This window comes from Mirounga angustirostris, unplaced genomic scaffold, assembly GCF_029215605.1.
Source record: "Mirounga angustirostris isolate CCGP_5_RB_7025 unplaced genomic scaffold, mMirAng1.0.hap1 SCAF_6, whole genome shotgun sequence".
Taxonomy (NCBI): domain Eukaryota; kingdom Metazoa; phylum Chordata; class Mammalia; order Carnivora; family Phocidae; genus Mirounga; species Mirounga angustirostris.
In genome coordinates this window covers 47,368,398-47,392,447 of record NW_026991714.1, presented here as the reverse complement: position 1 = coordinate 47,392,447, position 24,050 = coordinate 47,368,398, and the positions used below count along the sequence as shown (strand labels likewise).

The 24,050-nt window shown below is 45.6% G+C and overlaps 1 protein-coding gene across 3 annotated transcripts in view; it reads left to right on the top strand.

The window, feature by feature from the left end:
- Positions 1 to 24,050, top strand: part of LOC123846191 (protein FAM163A) — an 88,836-nt gene that overhangs the window by 58,868 nt on the left and 5,918 nt on the right. For all 3 annotated transcript variants that reach the window (XM_064594244.1, XM_064594245.1, XM_045877357.3), the window contains exon 2: positions 21,844 to 21,935. The gene's annotated coding sequence lies outside the window, so the exon portion shown is untranslated. The remainder of the gene's footprint in view (positions 1 to 21,843; positions 21,936 to 24,050) is intronic.

Below are 24,050 nucleotides of genomic sequence, written 5' to 3'. Positions count from 1 at the left end.
GGGGTTTTACAAATAGAACTCCATCAAAGCTTGGCCATGATTCCCCTGAAAACATGACTGCATAAAAAGTTCTTTCTTGTGATGAGAACTTAAAATCTATTTTCTTAGCAATTTTCAAATATGCAATACATTTTTAACTACAGTCACCATGCTGTATGTTACACCCCTGGGACTTATTTATTTTATAACTAGAAGTTTGTAGCTTTTGATTCCCTTCACCCATTTCACCCACTTCCTATCACCCTATCAGCCTGCTGGCAACCACCAATCTTTGTATCTCTGAGAAGAAATTGTTCATTACTGATGTCATATATAGAAGGCCCAGTCCCAGTGAGGAGGGACATAATTAGGGCCAATAAATAGTGGCCTGCTTATTGTTTCTTGGGTGTTTTCATACTTTTTCCTCTATGGCAGAAAGACGTTAGCATTTGACACAGCAAAACTTGAGAACCAGTCTGCAACGCCACTTTCAAGTTGTGTGATCTTAGACAAGTCACCTGTTTTCTTGGAGCCTCAGTTACTTCCTCAGTAAAATGGAGGTGATGATCCTCATCACCTCACAGAGCTCTTATATGAAAAAGCTCCTACGGAGACATCATTTGCTCATTTATTCTTGTAATTTATTCATGTAAACATGCATGAAAGGTCTACTCTGTATTAGGTGCTGAAATACAAAAATGTGTTCAGACTCCAGTGGATGAGACAAAGAGATAATATTTTTAAAAAAGACTACAGTGGGATAGGTGCTGGCAGCTTGAAGGATGACTGACTTTGCCTCAGGAAGGTTTTATAGAGGAAGTGGAACTTGAGGGAAGTGGAGGCCCTGGGGAAGGGAATAGCGTGAAAAAGAAAGCATGGAGTCACACACTTTTAAGGACAAGAAATACGAATATAACAAATCCTTCTTTCAAGGTGTGACGGGTCTTCAGATACCAGACAGAAGTGATCATAGCCTCCCCTCCCATTCTTTATTCAACATCTTTAGATAGACTCAACAAAATTGATTGCTCTCCTGATTGGCTGTGAGTCTCCCCAGCCCCTCTCTGGGCAGGGTCCATTCTCTATATGCCCCAATGACAGGAGATAGTCAAAGGTCTACATATATCATGTACTCTACCATAGCCACTTTGTTAGTGATGGCATAATTAAAACCTTTTTTAAAAGCTGTTTATGCTTTATTTGTAAAATTCCAAGAGTCTATAAACTACACTACAAATTGGAAGGCTCATTGTGCATTCACATAGTGATGTATGGGCTTGTCTCATCACACAGAAAAAGTATGTGTGTGAAGAAAGTGTGGGGTATAGAAAAGAGAAAAAGAACGTGTAAATGCTCACACAGAGATTCTGTGGGCTCCTGGCTTAGTTCTATTAGGGGACAATGAAAACGTCGGCTCTAGATGGTGTCCTATTAAATCTTAAGGGATTCTGGTGAGCTAGGTCAGAGACTAGTATTTCAGGTATAATTTCACAGCTCTCTTAGGCTCAAAGTTCTCAGAACTGGCTTTGATGGAACTGGGTACTTTTCCATGATCGTAAATTAAAAGGAAAGGTAAAATGAACATAAGGAAAGCTCCCCTAGAAGGAAACAGCAGCCCAGCCACAGGAGCTGGAGGCCACAATGCCATACTAGACATTTGGCAAATGGCAGAGCCCCACCACACACTAGGTGGCTATTGTTGGCCCTGGGCTTTCTGTCTTAGCACAGGTGTCCTTTCTCACTGTTTTATATGGGGCATAATTTGTGTGACTGCAGTCACCTTAAAGTCCCATCTTTGGATGAAAAGGAGCCTGGTCCCTCAAGGGGACACCAGGACCAGTCCTGACAGCTTTATCTGTGGCGGCCACAGTCAGCATTTCTCAAGGGAGCAGGAGGCCATTGTGGGCCAGGTCATACCTAGGACATCAGCTGTCCTTGCTCTCACACTCATGGCCACCTTCTGCTTCTGCTCAGCCCAATGGCAGCACTGTAGCTGCTGATCCATCCCATCAGCTCAGGGTCTTTTCCTTGTTGTGATCTGTGAGAGAATTAAAGGAGGGAAGACACCTGGTTCCCACCATGAAAGGATTAGAACCCTTGGTCAGGGGTTCTCACACTTCACGGTAAAATAAAATACTTGAAATGAGGATGACTGTCCTGTTTTATGACAACAATTCCAACATAATTATTAATAGTGCCCTCTTTTACTCAAAAATGTCACAGTTTGGGCAATAAATTGTATATTACCCTACTTAAAATTCATATTGCCAGGCCCCATCCACAGAATGTGGTTTACTAGGTTTAGGGGTTCTTAGGAATCTGGATTTTAAACGAGCATAGTAGGCATTTCTGTTGCAGGTGGTGGATGGGCATGCTTTAAGAAGTTCTAACAGTGAGGTAAAACCTAGTAGACCAAAAATCATTAATAATAATTCTAATTAAAAAAAAATAGAGAGAAACTACTAAAACAGCAGAAGGCAATTAACAATATGTCAATAAAAACATACCTATCAATAATTACTTTAAACGTAAATGGACTAAATTCTCCAATCAAAAGACATAGAGAGGCTGAATGTATTTAAAAAATCAAGACCCATCCATATGCTGCCTATAAAAGACTTAGTTTACTTTAAAATAAGGACACACACAATGAAACTGAAGGGATGGAAAAAGACATTCCATGTTACTGGAACCAAAAGAAAGCTGGAGTAGCTATACTTATATCAAACAAACTAGACTTTAAAAGGAAGACTGTAGTAAGAGACAAAGAAGGGCATGACATAATGATAAAGGGTCAATCCAGCAAGAGGATATAACATTTGCAAATGTTTATGCATCCAACATAGGAGCACCTAAATGTGTAAAGCAAATATTAACAGATCTAAAGAGAATTAGGCAGCAATACAATATTAGTAGGGGACTTTAATATTCCACTTACATCAATGGATAGATCACCCAGACAGAAAATCAATAAGGAAACATTGGCCTTAAATAATACATTAAAGTAGATGGACTTAGTACATAAATACAGAACTTTCCATCTAAAAGCAATAGAATACACACTTTTCTCTAGTGCAAATGGAACATCTTCTCAGATTATACATTAGGCCAAAAAACAAGTCTTAATAAATTTAGGAGGATTGAAATATCAAGTATCTTTTCCAATCACAATGGTATGACACTAGAAATTAATTACACAAATAAAACTGGAAAATTCACAAACATTTAGAGATTAAACAACATGTTACTGAACAACCAACAGGTCAAAATAGAAATCAAAGAAAAAGAAAAAATACCTTGATACAAATGAAAATTGAAGTGTAACATGCCAAAATCTTTGGGATGCAGCAAAAGCAGTTGTAAGGGAAAAGTTCATAGTGATAAATGCCTACCTCAAGAAACAAGAAAAGTCTCAAATAAACAACCTAACTTTATACCTCAAGGAATAAGAAAAAGAAGAACAAACGAAGCCCAAAGTTAGGAGAAGGAATAAAGATTACAGCAGAAATAAATGAAACAGAGACTAAAAAGACAATAGAAAAGATCAATGAAACTATAGCTGATTCTTTGAGAAAATAAATGAAACTGACAAACTTTTAGCTAGATTCACCAAGAAAAAAGGGGACTCAAAAAAATCAGAAATGAAAGAGATAATTACAACTGATATCACAGAAATACAAAGGATCATAAGAGACTACTATGAACAATTATATACCAACAAATTGGACAACCAACAAGAAATGGATAAATTCCTAGAAAACTATAATCTGCTAAGACTGAATCATGATGGAATTGAAAATCTAAACAGACTGATTACTAGTAAGGAGATTGAATCAATAAAATTTCCCCAAAAAACAAAAGTCTAGGGCCAGATAACTTCACTGGTAAATTCTACCAAACATTCAAAGAAGACTTAAGACCAATTCCTTTCAAATTTCAAAAAAATAGAAGAGGAGGGAGCTCTTCCCAACTCATTTAATGGGACAGATTACCCTGATACCAAAACTGGACAAGGATGCCTGCAGAAAAAAATTATAGGCTGATATCCCTGGAGAACATAGTTGTAAAAATTCCCAACAAAATATTAGCAACCCAAATTCAATAAAACGTTAAAAGGATCATGGTATATGGTATGAAACTAGAAATTAATTAGAGATTGTGTTCTTGGTATCATATTCAAAAAATCAAGATATGCTCGATATCATTAATTATCAGGGAAATGTGAATCAAAACCACAATGAGATATCACCTCACACCTATTAGAATGGCTATTATAAAAAAGACAAGAAATAACAAGTGCTGGTGAGGATGTGGAGAAGAGAGAACCCTTGTGCACTGTTGGTGGGAATGTAAATTGGTGCAGTCACTGTGGAAAAGTGTAGTGGATCCTCAAAACGTTAAATATAGAAATACCATATGATCCAGCAATTCCACTTCTGGGTGTTTATCTGATGAAAATGAAAACACTAACTTGAAAAGATACCAGCACTCCCATGTTCACTGCAGCATATTTACAATAGCCAAGATATGGAAACAACCTCATTGTCCATTGATGGATGAATGCATGAAAAAATTGTGGTATACATATTTAAGGAAATATTATTTAGATATGTAAATATATAAAGATATTAAAAAAGTGAAATCTTATCATTTGCAACAACATGGACCTTGAAGGTATGATGTTAAGTGAAATAAGACAGAAAGACAAATACTGTATGATCTGTCTTATATGTGATATCTTAACAAACAAATAAACCCTTCAAAACAAGCATGTAGATATGGAAAACAGATTATTAGTTGCCAGAGGTGGGTGATGGGGGGTGGTGGTGGCAGAAATGGGTGAAAAAAAATTTTAATTTAAATAAATTGAATAATTTGTAACAAAAAGCATATTTTGCAAAGAATTTAACTAATTAAAAAACAGTAATTCCTTGCTTTTGTGAAGGGCTTATATGGCTCACAAAGTCTCTATGTGAGACTTTGATTTAACAAATACGAGTACCCATGATGTACAGAGCCCTTTGCTAGATGCTGTGGGAGATACAAGATAAATAAGACAGGTCCCTGCATCAGAGGAGTTTATGTCTGGAAAGGAGTTCAGACAGATATTACATGAAGTTGAACTCAGGATAACAAAGAAATGCCAAAGGGGGACATTTGCAGAACAGTGTAATCATGTAAGTAAGAAAAGCATTGCCATAAGGAAATGGAAAGTGGGAATTCAGAGGGGCTAAGTGACTTGTCTAAAGTTCCACTGACCAGGAACCCGAACCTGGGCCCTCTAGCACCAAGGCCTGGGCTTCTTCCCCACAAACGGAAACATGTAACCATAGACATCATCCTGCAACCTCCAAGAGAAGCATGCACATGAAGTGGTAGGAAAGGGGCATGGAGGAGGGACATCAGAGTAACTAGAATTACTGAAAAGCAAATAAGAATTCATCTAAAGAGGATTTATAGAACAACAAAAAGAATTTATAAGACTTTATTATAAAACAGCATTAGAGAAAGTGATAAAAATAAAGGAAAAATCATGTACAATCCTTATACATCATTTCTACCCCCAGCTCAATGCCATATAGTCTATTCTTTTCTTCATTTATATTCTATGTTTTGCCTGATTGTGATCATATTTTACATGAATTTATGTCCAAGTTTATCCTCTTAAATGCTTTTCCATGTTAGGATAAAGTGTTCAAATTATAACTCAATAACTACACAATGTTTCATTGGCTGTTACGCATAAACAAATAACTTCTTTATCACTAGATACTTAGCTTGTTTCCAGTTTTTTTCTCAATTATAAATAACACTACAAGTTAAATTTTTCTCTGATTCTAGCTTTTTCCTTATTTTGGGTCATTTCCTTCTGGATATATTTCCAGAAACGGGAATATTGGGTCAAACAATATGAACACTTTTAGGTGTTAATCTCATACACCAACTTTTTAAAAGAAGATTTTATTTATTTATTTGAGAGAGAGGGAGTGAGTGAAAGAGAGAGAGAGAGAGTGCACAAGCAGGGAGAGGGGCAGAGGGAGAAGAAGACTCCCTACTGAGCAGGGAGCCTGACTTGGGGCTTGATCCCAGGATGCTGGGATCATGACCTGAGTGGAAGGCAGACGCTTAACCAACTGAGCCACCCAGGTGCCCTCATACACCAACTTTTAATGCAAATAGAATCTTACTCTATCTCATTTTCTTTAACAACTCCATGGGAGAACTTTAATTCATTTAACTTTTGCTCTACTGATGGCTATTTATCAAGTTTTTGCAGTTACAAATAATACTATAAGGAATGTACTTGTACCTGTATTCCGTGCACATGTGTATTTCTATGGATGGGCTCTTTAGAAGTAGAATTGGCTGGGGCAAAGTGTATGTGCCTTTCAAATTTTGGCACATATTATCAAATTGCCCTCAAATTGGCTCTGCTAGTTTATACCCCACCAACCAGTGCATGTAAGGGCCGGTACCCCCCTACCTTCAACAACACTGCATATTATCAAGCCTTTCACATTTTAGTCAATCAGATGGGCAAATAATGCTACTTCATTATTGTTTCAATTTACATTTCCTGATTACTAGGAAGATGAACAATAAGTCATTGACTTTTGGGTTTAGTGGCTGTCCATCTCTCCTGATCACTGGGGTACTCCTTTGTTTATCTAACTTTAGTGTCTGTTCTGGGAGTTTCCTGAGGTGAAATTCCTCCTTTGGAGAGCCTTAAACTTAAGCTTTATCCCACAGGCAAATGCCCAAGTCATCAGCCCAGGCAGTAGGGGGAGAGGTCGGCTCAGCTAGTTTGTCTGAAGGCCCAAGTTTGAGGGCTAAAGCTATCTTCTTTCCCAAGGTCCAATGCCTCTGATATTGGGATTACGCCAGAGCTCTGGTAGGAAAACCACTTGGTTTGGATGTCCTCTTTGCCATCTGTTAGGGGGTCATGGGTTGTTGGGGTTCACCATCAATCTGCTCCCATCAGCTTCATCTCATCCAGAAATTCGCAATTGGAGGCACACCATTCTGGTTTCCCAGTGCTGCTATTAAGGTTAATTTTTCATATGTCTTCTATTATTTCAATGAGACGTTGGGAGGTAGGAACGATACAGACTTTTGCTCAGCCGTTTAGAGCTAGAAGCCTTTGTTATGTACATTTCTAAAAGAAATATTGCCGCATATTTTCCTATGGAGTTTTACAAATTTTCATCCAGCAATATAGAATATTAAATCCCAATCTAATCAGCACTAGGTATTATAATTTCCCCTAATTTAGTAGAAGAAGAAGTATGTCTCACTTTGCATTTCTTTGACTAGTAGTGAAATTGGATATTTCTACATATGGTTATTAATTTACTTTATCCTTTGTAAACTTCCATTTCTGTGCTTTGGTCATTTACCTATTTGATCTTAATATATTCCTTTATCATCAAAATATGCTCTCATATTTACTGTAGTTACTTTCCCAATTTATTATTTATCTTTTCATCAATTTTTATTCTGAGTTCTTTCATACGTAAGTGTGAATTTTGAATGTAGTCAAGTTTTTCTTCTTGCCTATAACTTGGATGACCCACTCTTCACCAGTTTGGGGTACAAGTGAGTTCATAACTCTTATTTCTCTGATTAACTGCTCAACCCTCAAATGTTCTTATTGGCTGAAAGTTCCATATCTCCTTCTTGAGACCTCTCTTGCCTTCCTCCCTCAAGCCTTAAGGGTCTTACTCAACCCAGAGGAGGCTACTCCTGTTTCTAGGTATAAGATCAAGAAAGAAACAAGAAATCCTGGTGAGTCTTCTTGCATTGATTGATGCTACATGATGTAATACTGAATGCTAGCTCTGCGTTGTCCATTGGACATGTATGTCCACGGCTGTGGCAAAGTCCTCCCTGCTGATGTGGTGAACAGGCCATGGTCCCAATTTAAATATCTCTTGGTTCCCATCCAGCCATTGTCTCCCAAAGCCCCATACTATGCTAAGGCAGCTGGATAAGGAGAGGCTTCTGACCTGAGCCAGGTGACATTTCAGGACAAGCAATTTCCCCACAACTGTTAAGCTGTTGTGTTAAGCCTGAATCCTTCACAGATACCCACTGCCCTGCCCCCCTGCCCCCACCCCTGCAGTTCTTTACTTCCAGCAGACCTTGGTCAGGGCCACTCCACAGGATTCCTTAACTTCAAATCTTGGGGAGAAGGAGATAAAGTCTTGGTTTCTTCCCTCTCAGAAGAATCTTGGGATCCTTATGCAAATTCATATCTTAAGTTTTCAGCTGTGGCCTCATGAAAAGAGGTACAGTTTTCATCAAACTGCAAAAGGTTTGGGTTACCTTTCCTGGAGGTCAGTGGATGCCTATTCATTTGGTTGGGTTGCAAAAAACAGAAATCACTCTACCTATTTTATTGAAGATTTTATTTTTATTTTATTTGAGAGAGAGAGTACAGAGGGACAGTGAGAGGGAGAAGCAGATTCCCCGCTAAGTAGAGAGCCTGACATGGAGCTCAATCCCAGAACCCCGGGATCAGGACCTGAGCTGAAGGCAGACACTTAACCGTCTGAGCCACCCAGGCGTCCCACTCTATCTTTTAAAATTATTTTTCTTTTTCTAATTGTCTTTATTTTGGTTTATTTCATTTCAGCTGTCTCCAGAGAGGTGTATTTAATACAGGGGATTAGGTGCTTACAAATCACTGGAAGATCTAAGGGGCAGGATCACCTGTAGGGGACTCCTGGGATGACAGCACCATGTCAGGAAGCTGAGGGATCATGAAGCTGAGACGGTAGCTGCTGGCCATAGCTGTACATGGCCTTAGCTGTAATCCAGAGGTCAGGAAGCTGCCACCACAGCTGTTGGCTTCCGGGCCACACAGATCCTGCTGGATCCACCACTGCAAAAAATAGACACCACTAGCCCTGCCCCTTGAGAGACACTGAGACCTCTGATAACCCTGCTCCAGAAAACTATCTCTAATAAGCCCACTTGCCAGCAAGAGCAGCAGAAAAGCAGCTTCTGCTTTACTTCCACTTCCCAAATCTCATGCGAGTGCATCTGATTGGCTACACTTACATTATGTCCAGAACCCTAGATACGAGAGAGTCTGGAAAATGTCACTTTTAGCATTCCGGCCTTGGCCTTGCAATAGAATGGGCAAGAAGGAGGATAGGATAGATGTTGCACCCCATCTACCACACCAGTCATTTGTATTTATGTGACAAAAAGAGGCTATTTAAGTGATTTCCCCACTAGGAAAGAATATCTGCTGCCAAGTGACCATCCCCATCTATGGACAGATAAGCATCAGGCATAACTTTCAGAGTCTCACATAACCCAGCAATACCTTACACATCTAAACTTAACATCCCTCCTCCAAAATCTTTAAAATATTCTATTAGAATGGATGATTACTGGGTGAAATAGTAGATGTGCGTGGTTAGGGGCAAGTATTCCAAGAGGAAAGAAGGGTCTATGACCATAGCTGAGGCCCGGTCCCCCAGCTGCTGTGGATTTACTGTCAAGCAAAGGGGCAAAGTCAGCCCAGTGAATCAGCACCAATCAGTTCAAACCCAGAGTGCCCTGTTCAGATCCTTGGCTCTGCATCTCCTGAAGGATGTAGACAAATTGGAGCTCATTCTGAAGATGGAGACAAGGATGGTGAAAAACTGGTAGCCATGCCACTTGGGGAAAAGTAGAAGGAAATGAGAACATTTAGCCTGAAGAAAAAAGAAAACAGGGAGAGAGATTCTTTCGTTCATTCAATCAGTGAGTGTTTACTGAATCCTCTTTGTTCTAGGCACTCTGTGAAGCAGATACCGAGGTAAAAACAACATTCCTGCTTGCACTTGGGCTGGCAGTTTAGCAAAGGAGGCAGATTTTTTGACAACTAATAACAATGATAAATTATGAATTATAAATCATGCCAGTGCTGCAAAGGAGGTTTCCATAAGGTAGAGAATAAGAAGGGCTTACAATCTGCCTAGAGGAGTCAAGGAGGGGGTTCTTGAGCCGATTCCTAAAGGAGTAATAGAAATTTGCCAAATAAATCAGGGTGGAGAAGGTGGCCTAGGAGGATGGAACAGTATGTATAAGGATGGAGAGATAGGAGAGAGAATGGCTTACCTAGGGAACGACATACATTTTCGGTATTCTTGGAGCAAAAGTGCAAAGAGGTAATGGTAAGGAAAAAAGATACACCAGAAGTTAGGGACTGGGCTCCTCCTTCCTCTGGGCACGTAGCCCCTTTGTGCCTCCCAGCCTCCCATGTGGTTGGGCATGGCCTGTCAATGGCATGTGAGTGGGAGTGACATGCCCCCCTGCCTTCCCGGTCTGGCCCACCAAACCCTTCCTGCAGTGATCGCCCACTCTTCCTCTGTCTGGATGGCTACAGGCAGTCACTACATGGGAGGACCCTGAGATCCTACATTACCATGTGCAAGGCCCAGATCCCAGATTTGGAGATTTCTCTGTCCCAGCAGCTAGCAGAGCATGAAGGGCCTTGTACACCAAGCTGTCTGTCTTGAGATGTTGAAAAAGCTGCCTTTTGAAGAGAGAGAAATCTGTCATAAATGACCCTTGGGGGTAAACCAGCTGGAACAAGTGACAGTTACAGACAGGCAACTTTCAGCTCATCTTCTTTTATCTGTTACCCAAATGTTGTCTTTCTCCCTCTCCCCTCTCCATCCATCTCCTCCAGAAAATTTAATAAATACAGAAGCTGGCCACATCTGATCACAAGGCCACCACTAGCATCAGCATCTCCTCATGGTACGCTACTGCTCTTCCTCTCCCTGCTATTCTCAGCTGCTCCATTTCAGTGGCTCTTCCCCCCGGACTCTGGGGTCGCTGGCCTTCTCATGCTATGCTGCCTCTGCTACATTAGCCTCCATGCAATAGTGGGGTGGAGAACGAATGCACCCTTCCCGTTCGTGGCTCATCCCTCTGACCACCCCGCCCCCAAGGCTCGAGTGTGTAACACATTTGATAGGCAGGTTGGAAATAATTAGAGGGGAGGCTTCTGCCTGGAGGAGGAAATTTAAATGGATATTGAGCCTGGCCGGTTCAATACTGTAATCTCAAGGGACAGAAAGCAAGTTATTTCTCCATTCTTCCTCTTCTGTCTCTCTTTCTCAGAGGGGACCATTCTTCAGTCTGTGACTCAGAGAGTGTGGTCGTTCCTTCCGGTCTGTTCCCCTTTCCCTCTGTGGCAATGCAAGGACACAGTATGCCAGCAGTTTATTTCACAGAGTCTGAGCGAGTCGGTGTTGAATTCCATCGGGCATTTGGGACAGAGCAATCATAATTGGGCTTTGGCATTCCATATCTCTCTGGCTCTCTCTCTGGCTCTCTCAGGCAACACCATGTGCATAGATGCCTACTGCAGTTCTCCAGAGGGTTAGTGTTGGTTCAAACGTGTGCATGCACACACACACTCTCATACCATATACCTTCCAAGGTCACATCATTCTCAGAGACAGTTCAGTCTATACTCAAATTAAGAAAGAAAAATATTTTCTTAAACACAGCATCACCCATAAAAATTCCCCTGTCTACAAAACAAACCTGTTTTACAATATTACCCAGAGCAGCTCTGATTTGGGGCTGGGTGTCCTCCCCTGGTGGCTTTCTGTAAGGGGGAAGCAAGCAGCCCCCCCGGCCCTCACCCACGGCCCCTCGTTCTCTCAAGGGGACTGTGTCCCACATCCTCCCCATCGCACAGGCCTGGATGGTGGAGTTTGAAAGCGGACTGGACCAGTTCTTCCTGCTGTTGATAAGAAACAGTGAGGGTACAGGCTTCAGGAGCTTTTCCCTTTTGCTCATTTACAGATGACACAGTTCGGTGCTCCTCTGGTGGAAAAGCCCTAGAACAGAGCCCCCATCTCTTTTCTCATCATAGTCCCTCCACGACAATCTTCCCTACCTTGACTTCCTGTTCCGAGGCCCTGAGCCATCATGTAAGAAGCTGTAGCCCAAGAGCCAGCAGCAAAGGAGCTAGTGGCCTTGGGAAAGTCTGAACTCACATGCCATCTGGCAGAGTTCTGCTGGGGTTCAAGCAGACCTATAAGCTTGAGCTCCAGGGGAGGCCTTGAGGGTGCAGCTTACATGGTGTGTTTAATGTGGGAAGATTCATCAAGGTGCTTATTTATGACTTGTGCACTTTCTGTATGTTGCATTTCAATAAAAAGTTAAATTATAGTCTTACCAGCTATTAAAATTTATTATGAGGCAACTTAATAAAGACAGTAGGGTTTATTAATAATTGTAGGTAGATAGGTAAGTAGAACTAAATAGCAGATTCACGTATAGATCTGTATATAAATAAATCTAAAATTAATATGTACGTAATATGTGCGTAAAGATGAACCTAAGAAAATTAGGTTCAACTGGCAGAATTGATTCTCTGTCTAAAAAAAATACTAGAACTGAAACCTTTAGAGTATAAAACCAGACCCAGGCTGGATGAACAATTACATTTAAAAAATGAGAAATCCCTGACATAAACTTGTGTGCAAGAAAACTTCCTAAGCAAAGTAGGAAAGAAAAAGTGATAAAAGATTTAACTCCCTAAAAATTTTAAACTTTTGTATGGAAAAGGAGTCCATAGTAGGACATATCTTTATAGTATTTATGACACCATAAGTATTATGGTTTGCTTAATTGGTAATTTTCAAAGAAATTGATTTTAAAAAGCACAAAATAACAAGTAGGAAAATGTATGAAATTACGAAGTGATCACTCACATAGGAGGAGGTCTTTTTAAAATATCCCCTTTGGGGGTTAAAAAATGTCAGTGACCCGGATATGTGCTGTTGTCTTGGCCACAGGTCAATGGGGACGGTCAGCTCATCCCAGAGGGGTCACCTGCTGGGAACATTTTGAGGAGCTGTTTATCATTCCTGTTTCCTACCAAATCCCTGACTTCTTTGTGTCTTTTTACTTTCTTCCCTCTGTTTGGCTTATTTTTTCTTGTGGAAATGACATCTTGTCTTGACCACGCATAGCTGATTTAAATTTAATGATTCTTCCTTCCTCTAGGCTGGTCTAGGTCCCAAGACAGGAGTCTCCCTCCCTCCCTCCTCCCCTCCCTTCTTCCTTTCCTTCTTTCCTTTCTATTTTTATTTTTATTTTTAGAGAGCTGCCGTCTTCTTAGCCATCCCGTTCCTCTTTTATAGTCTTTCTATACATCATCTCACTCGGTGGTCCTTAACCTCTCTGGTCACAGAGCTCTCTGATATCTGAGGAAAGCTCCATCCTGCTGCTCCAGAAGCAAGCACATACACACGCACGTACACACACACACACACACACACCCATGCTTAACATTTTGGAAGTTTGTAAATGCTTTTCGACTTTACCAAAGTGGCACTGATTTAACTAAATTGCTACTGATCATTTCTCTTTAGACAAATCATCTTCCTTTATGACTATAACCCACAAAAGAAAAGAAAAATTTACCCCATAGTCTCAGTCCCTTCAAGGAGTCTCATCCCAGGAAATTCCAATCCAATATGCAAAAAAAAAAAAAACATATTTGGAAAGCAATTTAAATCTTGATTGCTCATTTTGGGAAGATCCCCATGGGAGAAAGTATATTCATAATATATAAAAAACTTTAAAATATCCTCTATCCCCATCTCCATCTCTCCCAGTATCTCATGCACATGGTGGCCACCTTGAGCCTCCTCTTCTCTCCGTCTTTCCAGAATGCTTTTCAAATGCCTTTCATGCTGGCTCTTGGATTTTCTCCTCCTCTCCTCTCATTGTCCAAGTGTATTCAGGTCGGCACTCTGACCTTTCTAGCTCACATAAATTCAAACAGCATGGGACCTCCCAGCCTCTCTTTTACCCCAAATCTGCCCACTCCAGGAGATGAGCTGGTAGACACAGTTTAGCAGAAAGCAAAGGAGAGAACCTATGAACATTCTACCTTAACATGTTTTCCTATTACACAAAAGAAGTGTAAAGGTGCTCTTCTTAATCTTCCTAACCTGTTTTCCGGCTGATCTGGATCAGCCTGTTATGGAAGCTCCCCCGATGGGTAAGGTGGCCACGTGCAGTCCCCATCCCACCCCTGCCTCAGCCCTTGGGTGCCAGTGGATGAAATTGGGCTCCTGTCCTTAATCTCTATTTCTGGGGGAAGAGTTAAAAGCTGCAGTGTAGAATCTATGAAAGCCTCCTCGACCCCATCTGCAAGGTGCAAAGGGATAAAGATTCAGCTGAAAGAAGCATCACAAGACCACCACTACCAGAGAAATCTGAGTATGTCATTCAGACAGAAATACGATTCATTGAGATACAGATGCTGTTTCCTTAGTTTTACTCCCTCTACAATATTGACTCTGATAGTTAAGCAGGTCGGTTTCTAGAGGAGTTTAACCTGGCCCTTCACAAAGACACCCAAAGAATTAGTTGAGAAGTACTAGACCCAAAACGTGGAGGAGGAACCATATATATTGTGGTGTGCCATGGACTTGAGGATGAGACACGTCTGGACGTGAACTCCCCATTCCTGCTCACTGAGTCGGGGTTAGAGGGGGAAGCTCCAGTCCGTGTGGCCGAGGGGATGGTTTTGTTCTGATCCAGTCGCGTGCCTTCCTTGCAGATTCTGCTGGCCCTCTGGGCTGGGCTTGCCCATGGGGTCCTGCCCGGGGTCCTTGCTGAAGTCCTTGGTTTGGGCTCCCGTGGGTTCCCATGGAATGCCGCATGCCCAGCATACCAGAGAAGGCCTGCTGCCTCCCTCACCTGCTCGCCTTGCTCCTGGACTTCTGAGAATCCTCCTTGGGCCCCTCTTGCCCATTTTAGAATGTTTTCTCTGAAATGATGAAAGATTCTGAATACATTCTGCTGCCTTTTTTAAAGGTCCCTAAACCCAGAAGCCGCCTCGTTCCTCCCCAGATGTCCCACCCTCTTCCTGCCCTCAGTCTGGCCCCGTCAGACTCAGCTGGTATAGGAAGAGGCCCGGTCCCCTGAACCGGAGGGCAGGATAGGCCACCTGCTCTGTAATGCTCCCAAGCCTCCCTGTGGGACAGGAGTCAACAATTCCCCATTTCTGTTACACTTGCTTGTGTCCTGTGAGATTTGTCTTGGATTTGGTCTGAATTTCCCTTGGTATAATCTTATACCTACTTCAACTCCTGGCCCCCTTGGAAAGCCTTGAGCAAGCCTCCCACTTCCTCCTGCCCTGCTTTGATGCCTTGGTCTGTGACCAGCCCTGTATAGGGTAGCTCCCTCCAGCTGCCTTTCCAGTCCCAGTGCCATGCCCTCCTGATCACCGTCTGGCCTCGAAAACCAAGCTCCCCCTCCCTTGCGTGGCCTGTGCTCTTATGGGGATCTCTTCCAGCCCGCTGACATCTTGCTAGAGAGGAGAAACAAACCCTACAGATGCATCTGCCTTCCCTAACAAGCCGGCTTAGCCGGCATCGGGCGGGAGGCCTGCTGCCTGGGGGCCTCAGAACACCTTACCAACAGCAGTAGACGTCGAACACAGAAGGAGAGAAATCCAAGCCCGTGGTGCCGAACAACGCACCTCATGGAAAGGAAAAGCCAGTCCCTTCCCACGACACAGGCCATGGTGCCGCCTTTCCTCCTGCAAGTGGTGAGGCTGGGCAAGAGCATGGAATGTGGGGGGGGGCAGAAGAGGAGGGCACAGCGATGGGCCACTGTGCGTGTTCAGGAGCCACATCGTTCGTGGAAGAACGATGCAGGCAGGGCGCTCCCACTCTCCCTGAATTAGCTGTGTGGATGGCTTTCCTGAACTTCATGTTTTCTAGAAAAGAAATCAAAAAAGGCCATGCCTGGAGATCAGACAAGATGAAACCCGGGAAAATTCTGGAAGCGGTAATGAACGTTGTTTTGAAAGGCAGCAAGGGAAACAAAGCCAAGTCCAGGGTGAACCGCATCCTTAAGAAGTGTACCAGCCTCTGCTCCTGTCTTTCTGAAGCAGGGAGGGGAGATCTATATGGTCAGGGATCCTGATTCCAAAACTGCAGAGAGAAGGATCAGCTGTACAAAATAGCCTCTGCCCATCGAAAATGACTCATAATTAAGTCCCATTGTGTCTATAGACTATGAGTGCAACTGGGGTTTGCAGGAGGCGAGCTCAGGGAATGCTGTGAGCTGGGACAGGTGGGACCCCTTCTGTGCCCACTGCTCTTCCAGGACCAGCGCAGTTTTAACCGAGGGACCATGCAGAGGGGTCCATCTTTGTGCCTCCCTAGACAGGGAAGAGGTGGGCTCAGCCTCACCTCTGAGAGAGGCATCGAGGATGCAGGTGACACCGTTGGGTCGGCCCTGGGCTGAGAGGAGCAGGGCCCCCCACCTTGGCTATTTATCTGTGGCAAATGTTTACTGATAACCCCAAATGCTGAACAAGCAGCTCTGCCTGCTCCAGGGAGTTTTGCAGGCTCTGATAAGGACTGCAGTATGACCGCAAGCCCTCCATCTGAGGGTCCTGGGACCATGTTCCCTACTGTTTACTATTCACCCACTCCCTGTAAGCTTCTTGAGGGTGCTCAGCCTCATCATCTTTGTGCTCCCGAGGTGGAGCTCAATGCCAGGCTCTGTGCTCAATAGTAGGTAAAGAATAAGCAAGGGGAATGACATAGGTTTTCCATGAGTATCATGTTGAGACACAAAGATCCCAGCAGGAATGCTAGTCAAGGTCATGATCAGGGATCTTAGGGATCGTGTGTTCTAAGGATCTAGATAGGACCTGCTCAAACCCCTATCTGCTGAATTAGTCCTTATTGTGTCATCTGCATTCCACCGATGTGCACCCAGGTCTGAGCTCAGCCCCTTCATCTGATTGCCACAAATGAGAAAAAGATCATTCACATTTAGGAGTTACCAACAATTTGAGAGGACAACACAAAAAACATAGAGACCGCCCAGATCTTAAAAGCCGTTTGCACTAACTAACTGCTGGGATTTTTAACTGGCCAAGAGACTCAACAGAGCCTCCCCCACCCCAGTCTCAGCCAATTTTTCTGGATCCCTTTTCTTCCTTATCCCACCCTCTTTGGTCCACCTGCTACCATACACCTCAATAAACTCTTCTCATTCTGTTGTGTTGAGTGGTCCAGCTCTTACCAGATCTACTCCCAAACATTGGCATGGTGAAGTCATCAAGGGACAAGTGAGAATGAAGGGCTATCCCTTCTGTTGGTGGCACAGAGGACCACAGGGACCCTGAGTCCTTGGAACAACACCCATTCTCTCTAGAAGACGGCATAATTTAAAACAACATCCCCCTTCCCATCATCCTCCCCATGCAAGGAAAGGTGTGTCGTTTACCTTCCTTTTGCAGGTGAACCTCAAGGAGGTCATTATTTGTCCAAAGGCACCCAAGGTAGTATAGAAGATAGAACTTAAGCCCAAATCTTGGTACTCCTAGCCTAGTGCTCCTCCCACTATCCACAGCAGATGAGCCCAGAATGCAAGGCTGTGTTGGGATAGCACCCTGCATACAAAATGACTTCCCAATTAGAGCTGGTCATTCCTGTGTCTAGAACGTGCAGAACACCAGGCAGCTGGAGTGGAGCTTTACGAAGACACAGGATTCCAAGTCTGTGCCCTCAGATGGCCTGTAATCGAATGAAGGAGGCAGAGTACACCCAAAGGACAGCAGTGTATGAACAAATACAGTTACCTGGGGACAGAGAGGGAGGCTCAACAAAAATGTGTGGCATTAAGTACATCATGGAAGGCTTCCTAGAGGTGGTAACAGCCCCTTGCTTTCTTTTCTCTTTGTTCAAGTTGGACCTCAGGTGCAGAAGGTGAAGTTAATCATATTCCACACATTATCGCTTATCATGGGTCTGTGCCAGGCCCCTCTCTTGCTTTATATGCTTTTCTCTTTGCTCCTCTCCATGCCATTCTTCTCCTTCCATAGGCACCTATTCTAACATTTAATGTGACCCATTTTTTAGTATGTGTTCTTGAAAATGTGAATTATTGATCTGTACGCTTGCATTTTAAATTTATGTAGGCAGTATGAGGCAGCTCACTCTGTTTTTGGCTTTTTGTTTGTTTGTTTTTTACTTAGCGCTGTGCTAAGATTTACCGCTGTTTCTCTGGTCCAGTGCTTTCGACAGTCGCATTATCTTGTGAGGTGGCATCTACCTGACTTTGCTTCTCCACTCCCCCATGATGATCACTGAGCTTGCTTCCAGTTCCCTGCACCATAAACAACACAGCAATGCACATCTTTCACACATGACCCCTTATGGATGCGTTGAGAAGTTTTGGGGACCTAGATTCGGGAGCAGAATTGCTTCTTGTGGGGGTATGTGTGGACTCAACATGACTATGGACACGGATCTCTCCCTCAGGGCCTGCTCTGGCTTCGCCCACCCCCAGCACTGCCCCTAAATTCCTACGGTGGCTCCGACCCTGGGCATGAGCCAGCTTTCTAATTTTTGCCAGTCCTACCAGCATAAAGTAAGAGCCGACTGTGGTGTCAGTTCATATTCCTCAGATTAGCCGTGAGTTTGGGCGTCTCTTCACTTTCCTGGTAGCCCCATGGCCCCTTACGACATCAAGTGTCCCTTTTTTCCCTTGCCGATTTGCAAGGATTCCTTGAACATCCCCGAAGAGCCCGCTTTTCAACCAGCGTGAGCGTCTCTGCTCCGTAGCGGCCCACAGGGGACAGAGGAACCCATCTGGCTGCCATTCTTCACACCCTCCTCCCAGGGATATGGGCTTGGGGAGGGCCACGGGCACAATCAAAGTCCAAGGCACCCCTTCCTCCCCTCCCCTCTGCCGACCTGGACTGAGGATTGCAGGCTAGGAAGACTGGTAACAGACAAGAAGACCTGTCCCGGGTCTCCCCAGCTGCTAACCGGCTATGTCAATTTCATGAGTTCATAAATGGTTGGAGGAGGCTTACCTGCCTGGGAAGAAATTGAGATCAGTGGTGCTTAGGCCCCACTCAATTAACCTGTGCTCCTCAGGGGGCTGCTCGGGGAGCAAGGGGCCAGCCGGTCGTTAATTCCTCGTTCTGCTGCTGGCCGTGGCTGTCTTGCCTGCCAGCGACCTGCAGGCAGGGAGAAGGTGGCCCCGCCTTAGTGAGCTGAAGTCACAGACCCCTGGCCTCGGGGGCAATGGGACCCTTGCTTCCCAATACATCCTATCTGGGTGGCCTTTAATACCCCCCAGCCTCTTGGGGAAGAATGGCCTTTAAGATTCCCCATCCCTGACCTCTTGGGGCCTCCCTGTGCGGGGTTGCCACGTCCCTGTGGTTCTCCTGCACTCCCCTCTTCCTCCTCCCTTCTGGCCCACTTGCCCCAAGGACACAGAATTCAGAGCCAGCATTCTTGGCAGCAGATGATGCCCCAGGCTCTGAGAGGTCACCTACGTCCCCTGCTGCCTACAGCCTGAGATCCTCTCAAAGACTTTCATTCCTACGTCATTTCCTAAAAGGGGCCAGATGGTGAGACTCAGATTCTCGGGGCCCTCCTCTGGAGATGCTGCCTTGGTCGGTCTGGAATCTCTGTTTTTTAACACCTGACTCGGGTGATCGTTACTGTCAAGATAATTTGGAAGACCCTGCTTCAGGGGACACCTTAGCACCTGGTGAAGTAAGTGTGGGAGAGACCACAGCCTAATGGCAGGGCTGGGACTGGGGCCGGGGGGCCCCACTCCCAGTGCTCTGCTGCTCTGTCTCTATCTTGCTGTGTGTGGTTAAGCCAGTCACATGTCCTCTCTGAACTTGGTTTCTTCATCTAGAAAAGAGATACTGGGCCAGATCTCTCAGAGTCCTTCCATTTCCATGGATCATTTTTCTCGAAGTAACTGGTAGGTTAAACAAACATATTGCATGATTTGTGCTTAACAAACAACTTTGATTCTTTTTTTCTCTCTTTGAGCATCCCTTTACTTTAGAATGTATTCGGTGGAAGAAATCTTCCCCTGCCCCTAGATAAAAACTTGCGCCAGTCCCACTGCGTGTCACCCACTCTGAGGTGACAGTCTGTGGTACCTCTCAGCTATGGCTACAGTCTCAACTGAGAAGTTGGAATCATTGAATAATTGACAGTGTGTGATTCTTCTCCTTTGTGCCGGCTTGGATCTGCTTCGGGCTGGAAGCCGCTGGGGCGGTGAGCCGTGTCCCTCTGCTGTCTATACTCCCCAACTCCTCCCTTCCTCCCACCACCCCCAAGAGCTCTGTTTCACGAGCTGCCAGATTGAAATGGGGAATTCTTACAGGTTAGAGAGCAGGGGAAGCTTCAAAGGGGCTCTTGCTTTTGTGGATTTTTTTTGTGGGCTCTTTTGAGGTTCCCAGCTGGGCCTCTCTCTCCTGCAACTCCCTTACCCCAGGCAAACACATCGACCCTGTCCCAGACAGCTCCTGCAACTCCTTGCTCAGCCCCTGGGCATCTGGATGTCCAGCTCCAGCCTAGTGGACTAGGCTCTTCTCGCGCCTCCGGGTGGCCCTCCTGGACAGACTCAGGACAGCCAGCCATTTTCTGCCAGACCCGCGGCCTTCCTCCCTTTGGGGGTGGGGAGATTCATGGCTCAGCAACAACTTGCTGAGGGAAATCTTCCGCACCAGATCTTCACCAAATTTGTGACCCATCTGTATTTTACAAAGTGGGAGAAAGGTTCCTGGATCCTGAAACAGACTTTTTGACATTCCCATGCATATTCCTCTGCACATGGCTGGGGAAGAGGGACCTGTCCCAAACTCACATGTTAGTCTTCTCGTTTCTTTGGCATCTGAATCAAAACTTAGATAGGAAGAGTCCCCTCGGACATCCAGCTATCTATGACTTCCATTTTAACGAGAGTAAGAACATCTTTGAGAAAAGAAAGCCCAAGTACCCAGAACATTCCAGTCCGATCTCAGGCATTAAGGCATAGATCTAGAGGGGAGGTAAAGGCGGGGATGGGCCAGCTCTGTAGGTGAACATCTGCTTTCTCAGCTTCTCCAAGAGTTCTGCTCCTGGGACCTGCTGAACACCGACAAGTGCCAGGCCTTGAGACAAAGTGTGCCCTTTGACCTCCAGCTTCTGGCTGTGGCAGAGAACCCATCCCTGTGGAAGGTGGCTCTGTGGATCCAGTTATCAGTTGGGTTCCCTCCCCACTACAAAGACACCTAGCAGGGCCTTCTCCCCTCAGGACAATGAGCAGAGCAAAACCTCACCAGAGAGCGTCCTTCCTCTCCTCACTCTTCTACTCCCAGTATAAGGCCCAGACTCTCCTGTAGATCAGGTTGAGTGGATATTTAAAGAATTTTCATTTGAAGGGACTCCTAGGAATTAGCCTCCACTGGATTCCTAAATGTCCTGGTAGGACCCTGCGGCCCCCTCCTCCATCAGCACACCAGCGTGAACATGCTCATCCGACTGTCCTGTTGGCATGTTGTCCTGAGGGAGGTCGGAACTTTGGAGTGAGGGACAGGAATATGCGGCTGTGGGCGCTGGAATATGGACGGGCCCAGGGAAGGATGCAGAAGGGAATGGGAAAGAGGTACGTGGGGCCAGAGAAAAAAGAGAGAAAAAGCCACACAGGCAACAAGGACACATTCGCCAGGGGATAGGCCAGAATTCTCCAGGGGCATGTGAAAGAGGTAGCTCGACCCTCCTTCCCCCATTGAGCCTCACTTCCCAGAATAGGCAGAGGCTCATGCCCAGCGTCCTGCTACCATGTTGGGCTGTGGTTTCCGGACAATGGAGGGAAGGAAACAAGGACGGGATGGGATGTGGCCTTATAAGCCTGTCCTCGGGTTCCTAGGCTGGGGGCTCAGAGACTGAGGCAGCCACGGAAGCCAACAAACAAGGCCCTTTGGGGGACATCCACTCAGTCTCCGGGTCTGTCCATCCTCTCGGCCTCCCCCTCCAGCTCTCACTGATCTTCCCCTCTCTTTTCTGGCAGGAACTGGTGCCCTTGGCCATGACGCACCCCCAACCTCTGTCTGCTCAGGCGCAGCCTGCGTGACCAAGCCATCGCTGTCCCAGCTGTTTCACGTACGTGTGAAGTGCAGGCTGACCCTCTCCCCCCAGGAGAAGGTGTCTGGGCCCTGGGTGGGGAGGGGTGTTGGTGGGGAGTGAGGTCCAGAAAGTTCTGGTCACAGAGGGCAGGCCCCAGGAGTCTTGAGTTGGCAATGGGTTTGTCCTCTCTGGCTGCCTTTGGTCCCTGACTTGGCCACCGCGGAGCCCATCTGCCAGGCCCTGGGAGGGAACCTTTTGCTCCTGTCCTTAGGAAGCTCAGCAGAAGGCAGCTTTGTGGGATAGAAACTCCATGGCACTGGCCCTTGGGTCTGACTCAGACATTTGCTATCGTATGACTTGAGGCAAAGCACTTAAAGGTCCGAATTTCTCTCCTACATGTGGGGTTTTTGTGTGGTTCAGAGGCGTATCCATTATCTTTTGCTGCATGATAAACTCCCACAAACTTAGCAGCTTGACACAACACACACTGACCATCTCACAGTGTCTGTGGGTCAAGAATCCAGGCACAGTCCGCTGGGTCCACTGTCTCAGGGTCTGTCAGTTTCATCTCGAAGCTCGACTGGGGAAGGACCTGCTTCCGCTCTCACTTCTGTGATTGTCCAGTTCCATGTAGGTCACTGGACTGAGGGCCAGAGGCCACCCCCTGTCCCTGGGCACATGGGCCTCCCAACGCGGCAACTTGCTGCATCCAAATCAGCAAGGGAAGGAGTTGGCTAGCAAGAAGGTGCTCAGAATGTTATATAATCTATTCACAGAGGTGACATCCCCTCACCTTTGCTGTGTTCTGTTGGTTAGAAGTAAGTTGCAGATGGCACCCCCCCAAGGGAAGGGGAGCACACGAGGCATGACTTCCAAGAGGCAGGGCTCATTTGGGGCCGTCTTAGAGCCTGCCCATCCCAGGAGGGGATGGAAATGGAAGCACGTTGTAGACTGTAGAGTGCTCTTTAGATTCAGGCAGCTATTGTGATCATTTGTGTTTAGTTGCAAAGAGAAAATGAACCCACTGGCAATAATAGGAACCCTTGGATATGGTAATTTAAATGCTAGATTGTACCATGAGTACGGGGTCTGTAGGGAAAGTGGCTGGGACCTGAGCATTGCCCGCATGCCCTTTACGAGTGCTTTCTGGGTTTCTGACTGTAAGGCCAGATTGAAGCCGACATCTAAAATGTCTGGGCCGTCCTTTTCCCTGCAAATAACTGTGTTTGAAGGATCTCGTAGAGTTCCCAAGGGGCTCTTGCATACGCGAATCTCACTTTTCCCTCACAATCATACTGGAAAGCTGAGTTTTTTGTTAAGTTTTCTTTTACAAGTGAGAAAGGAGGTCAGTCTCCAAGATGGGGTGGCTGCTAAATGGCACAGCTGGGCCTCAGCTGGGCCTTCAGATGTGCGCCTCTGCCATGCCTCCCCCCTATTTTCCAGGCCACTTCTGTGGAACCGCTGCATGGTACCCAAAGAGCGGAGGCCAGGCATGGAGGTCAGAAGGAGGGAGGGCTCTGTTCTTATATAGCTTCCTCATTCCCTGTATCCTAAAACAGGCTAGCCTCTCAGGGGGCGAGGCCAAGACTTGCAGGTAGAGTGAGTCACTGCTGCCTTCAACTCCAGGTCACTCCACGGGCCTCTGTCTCTCACACGGCCGTCCGTCGTGAGCGTGCAGGGCAAGCAGGGGAGAGTGACGGCATGTCGTAATGAGGGCACACACATTCTCCCAAGGCTGAGGTTCGTCTTCCCCCCACCCCATCCCCTCACAAATGCCGGGCGAATCCCTGAAGCGTGGCCCACCATGCATCTGGGCAAAGTCAGTCAAATTGGATTTGAACAGCGATGCTCAGCTCTGCAAGAGGGGATGCGAGCTGAGCGGTGCAACCTTCTGCCCCCTGGTGGTGGGTCAGAGTCATCGCTGTCAGGCCGGTGGACGTGCTGTGCGGCCAGGCCTGAGGATGAGCAAACACTTCCGTGCAGCCCGCGCTGGGTACAATGCTGCGGGGGTAGGAAGCCCTATCGGACACAGCTCCTGATCGCATGGGACTTCTCATGTACTGGAGGAGTAACGATGTTCCCACGTGAAAGCAGACAAGCATCCTACCAAGAGGGGCTTTGGAAAGTGGTCCATGGAAAGGCTTTGCTGTG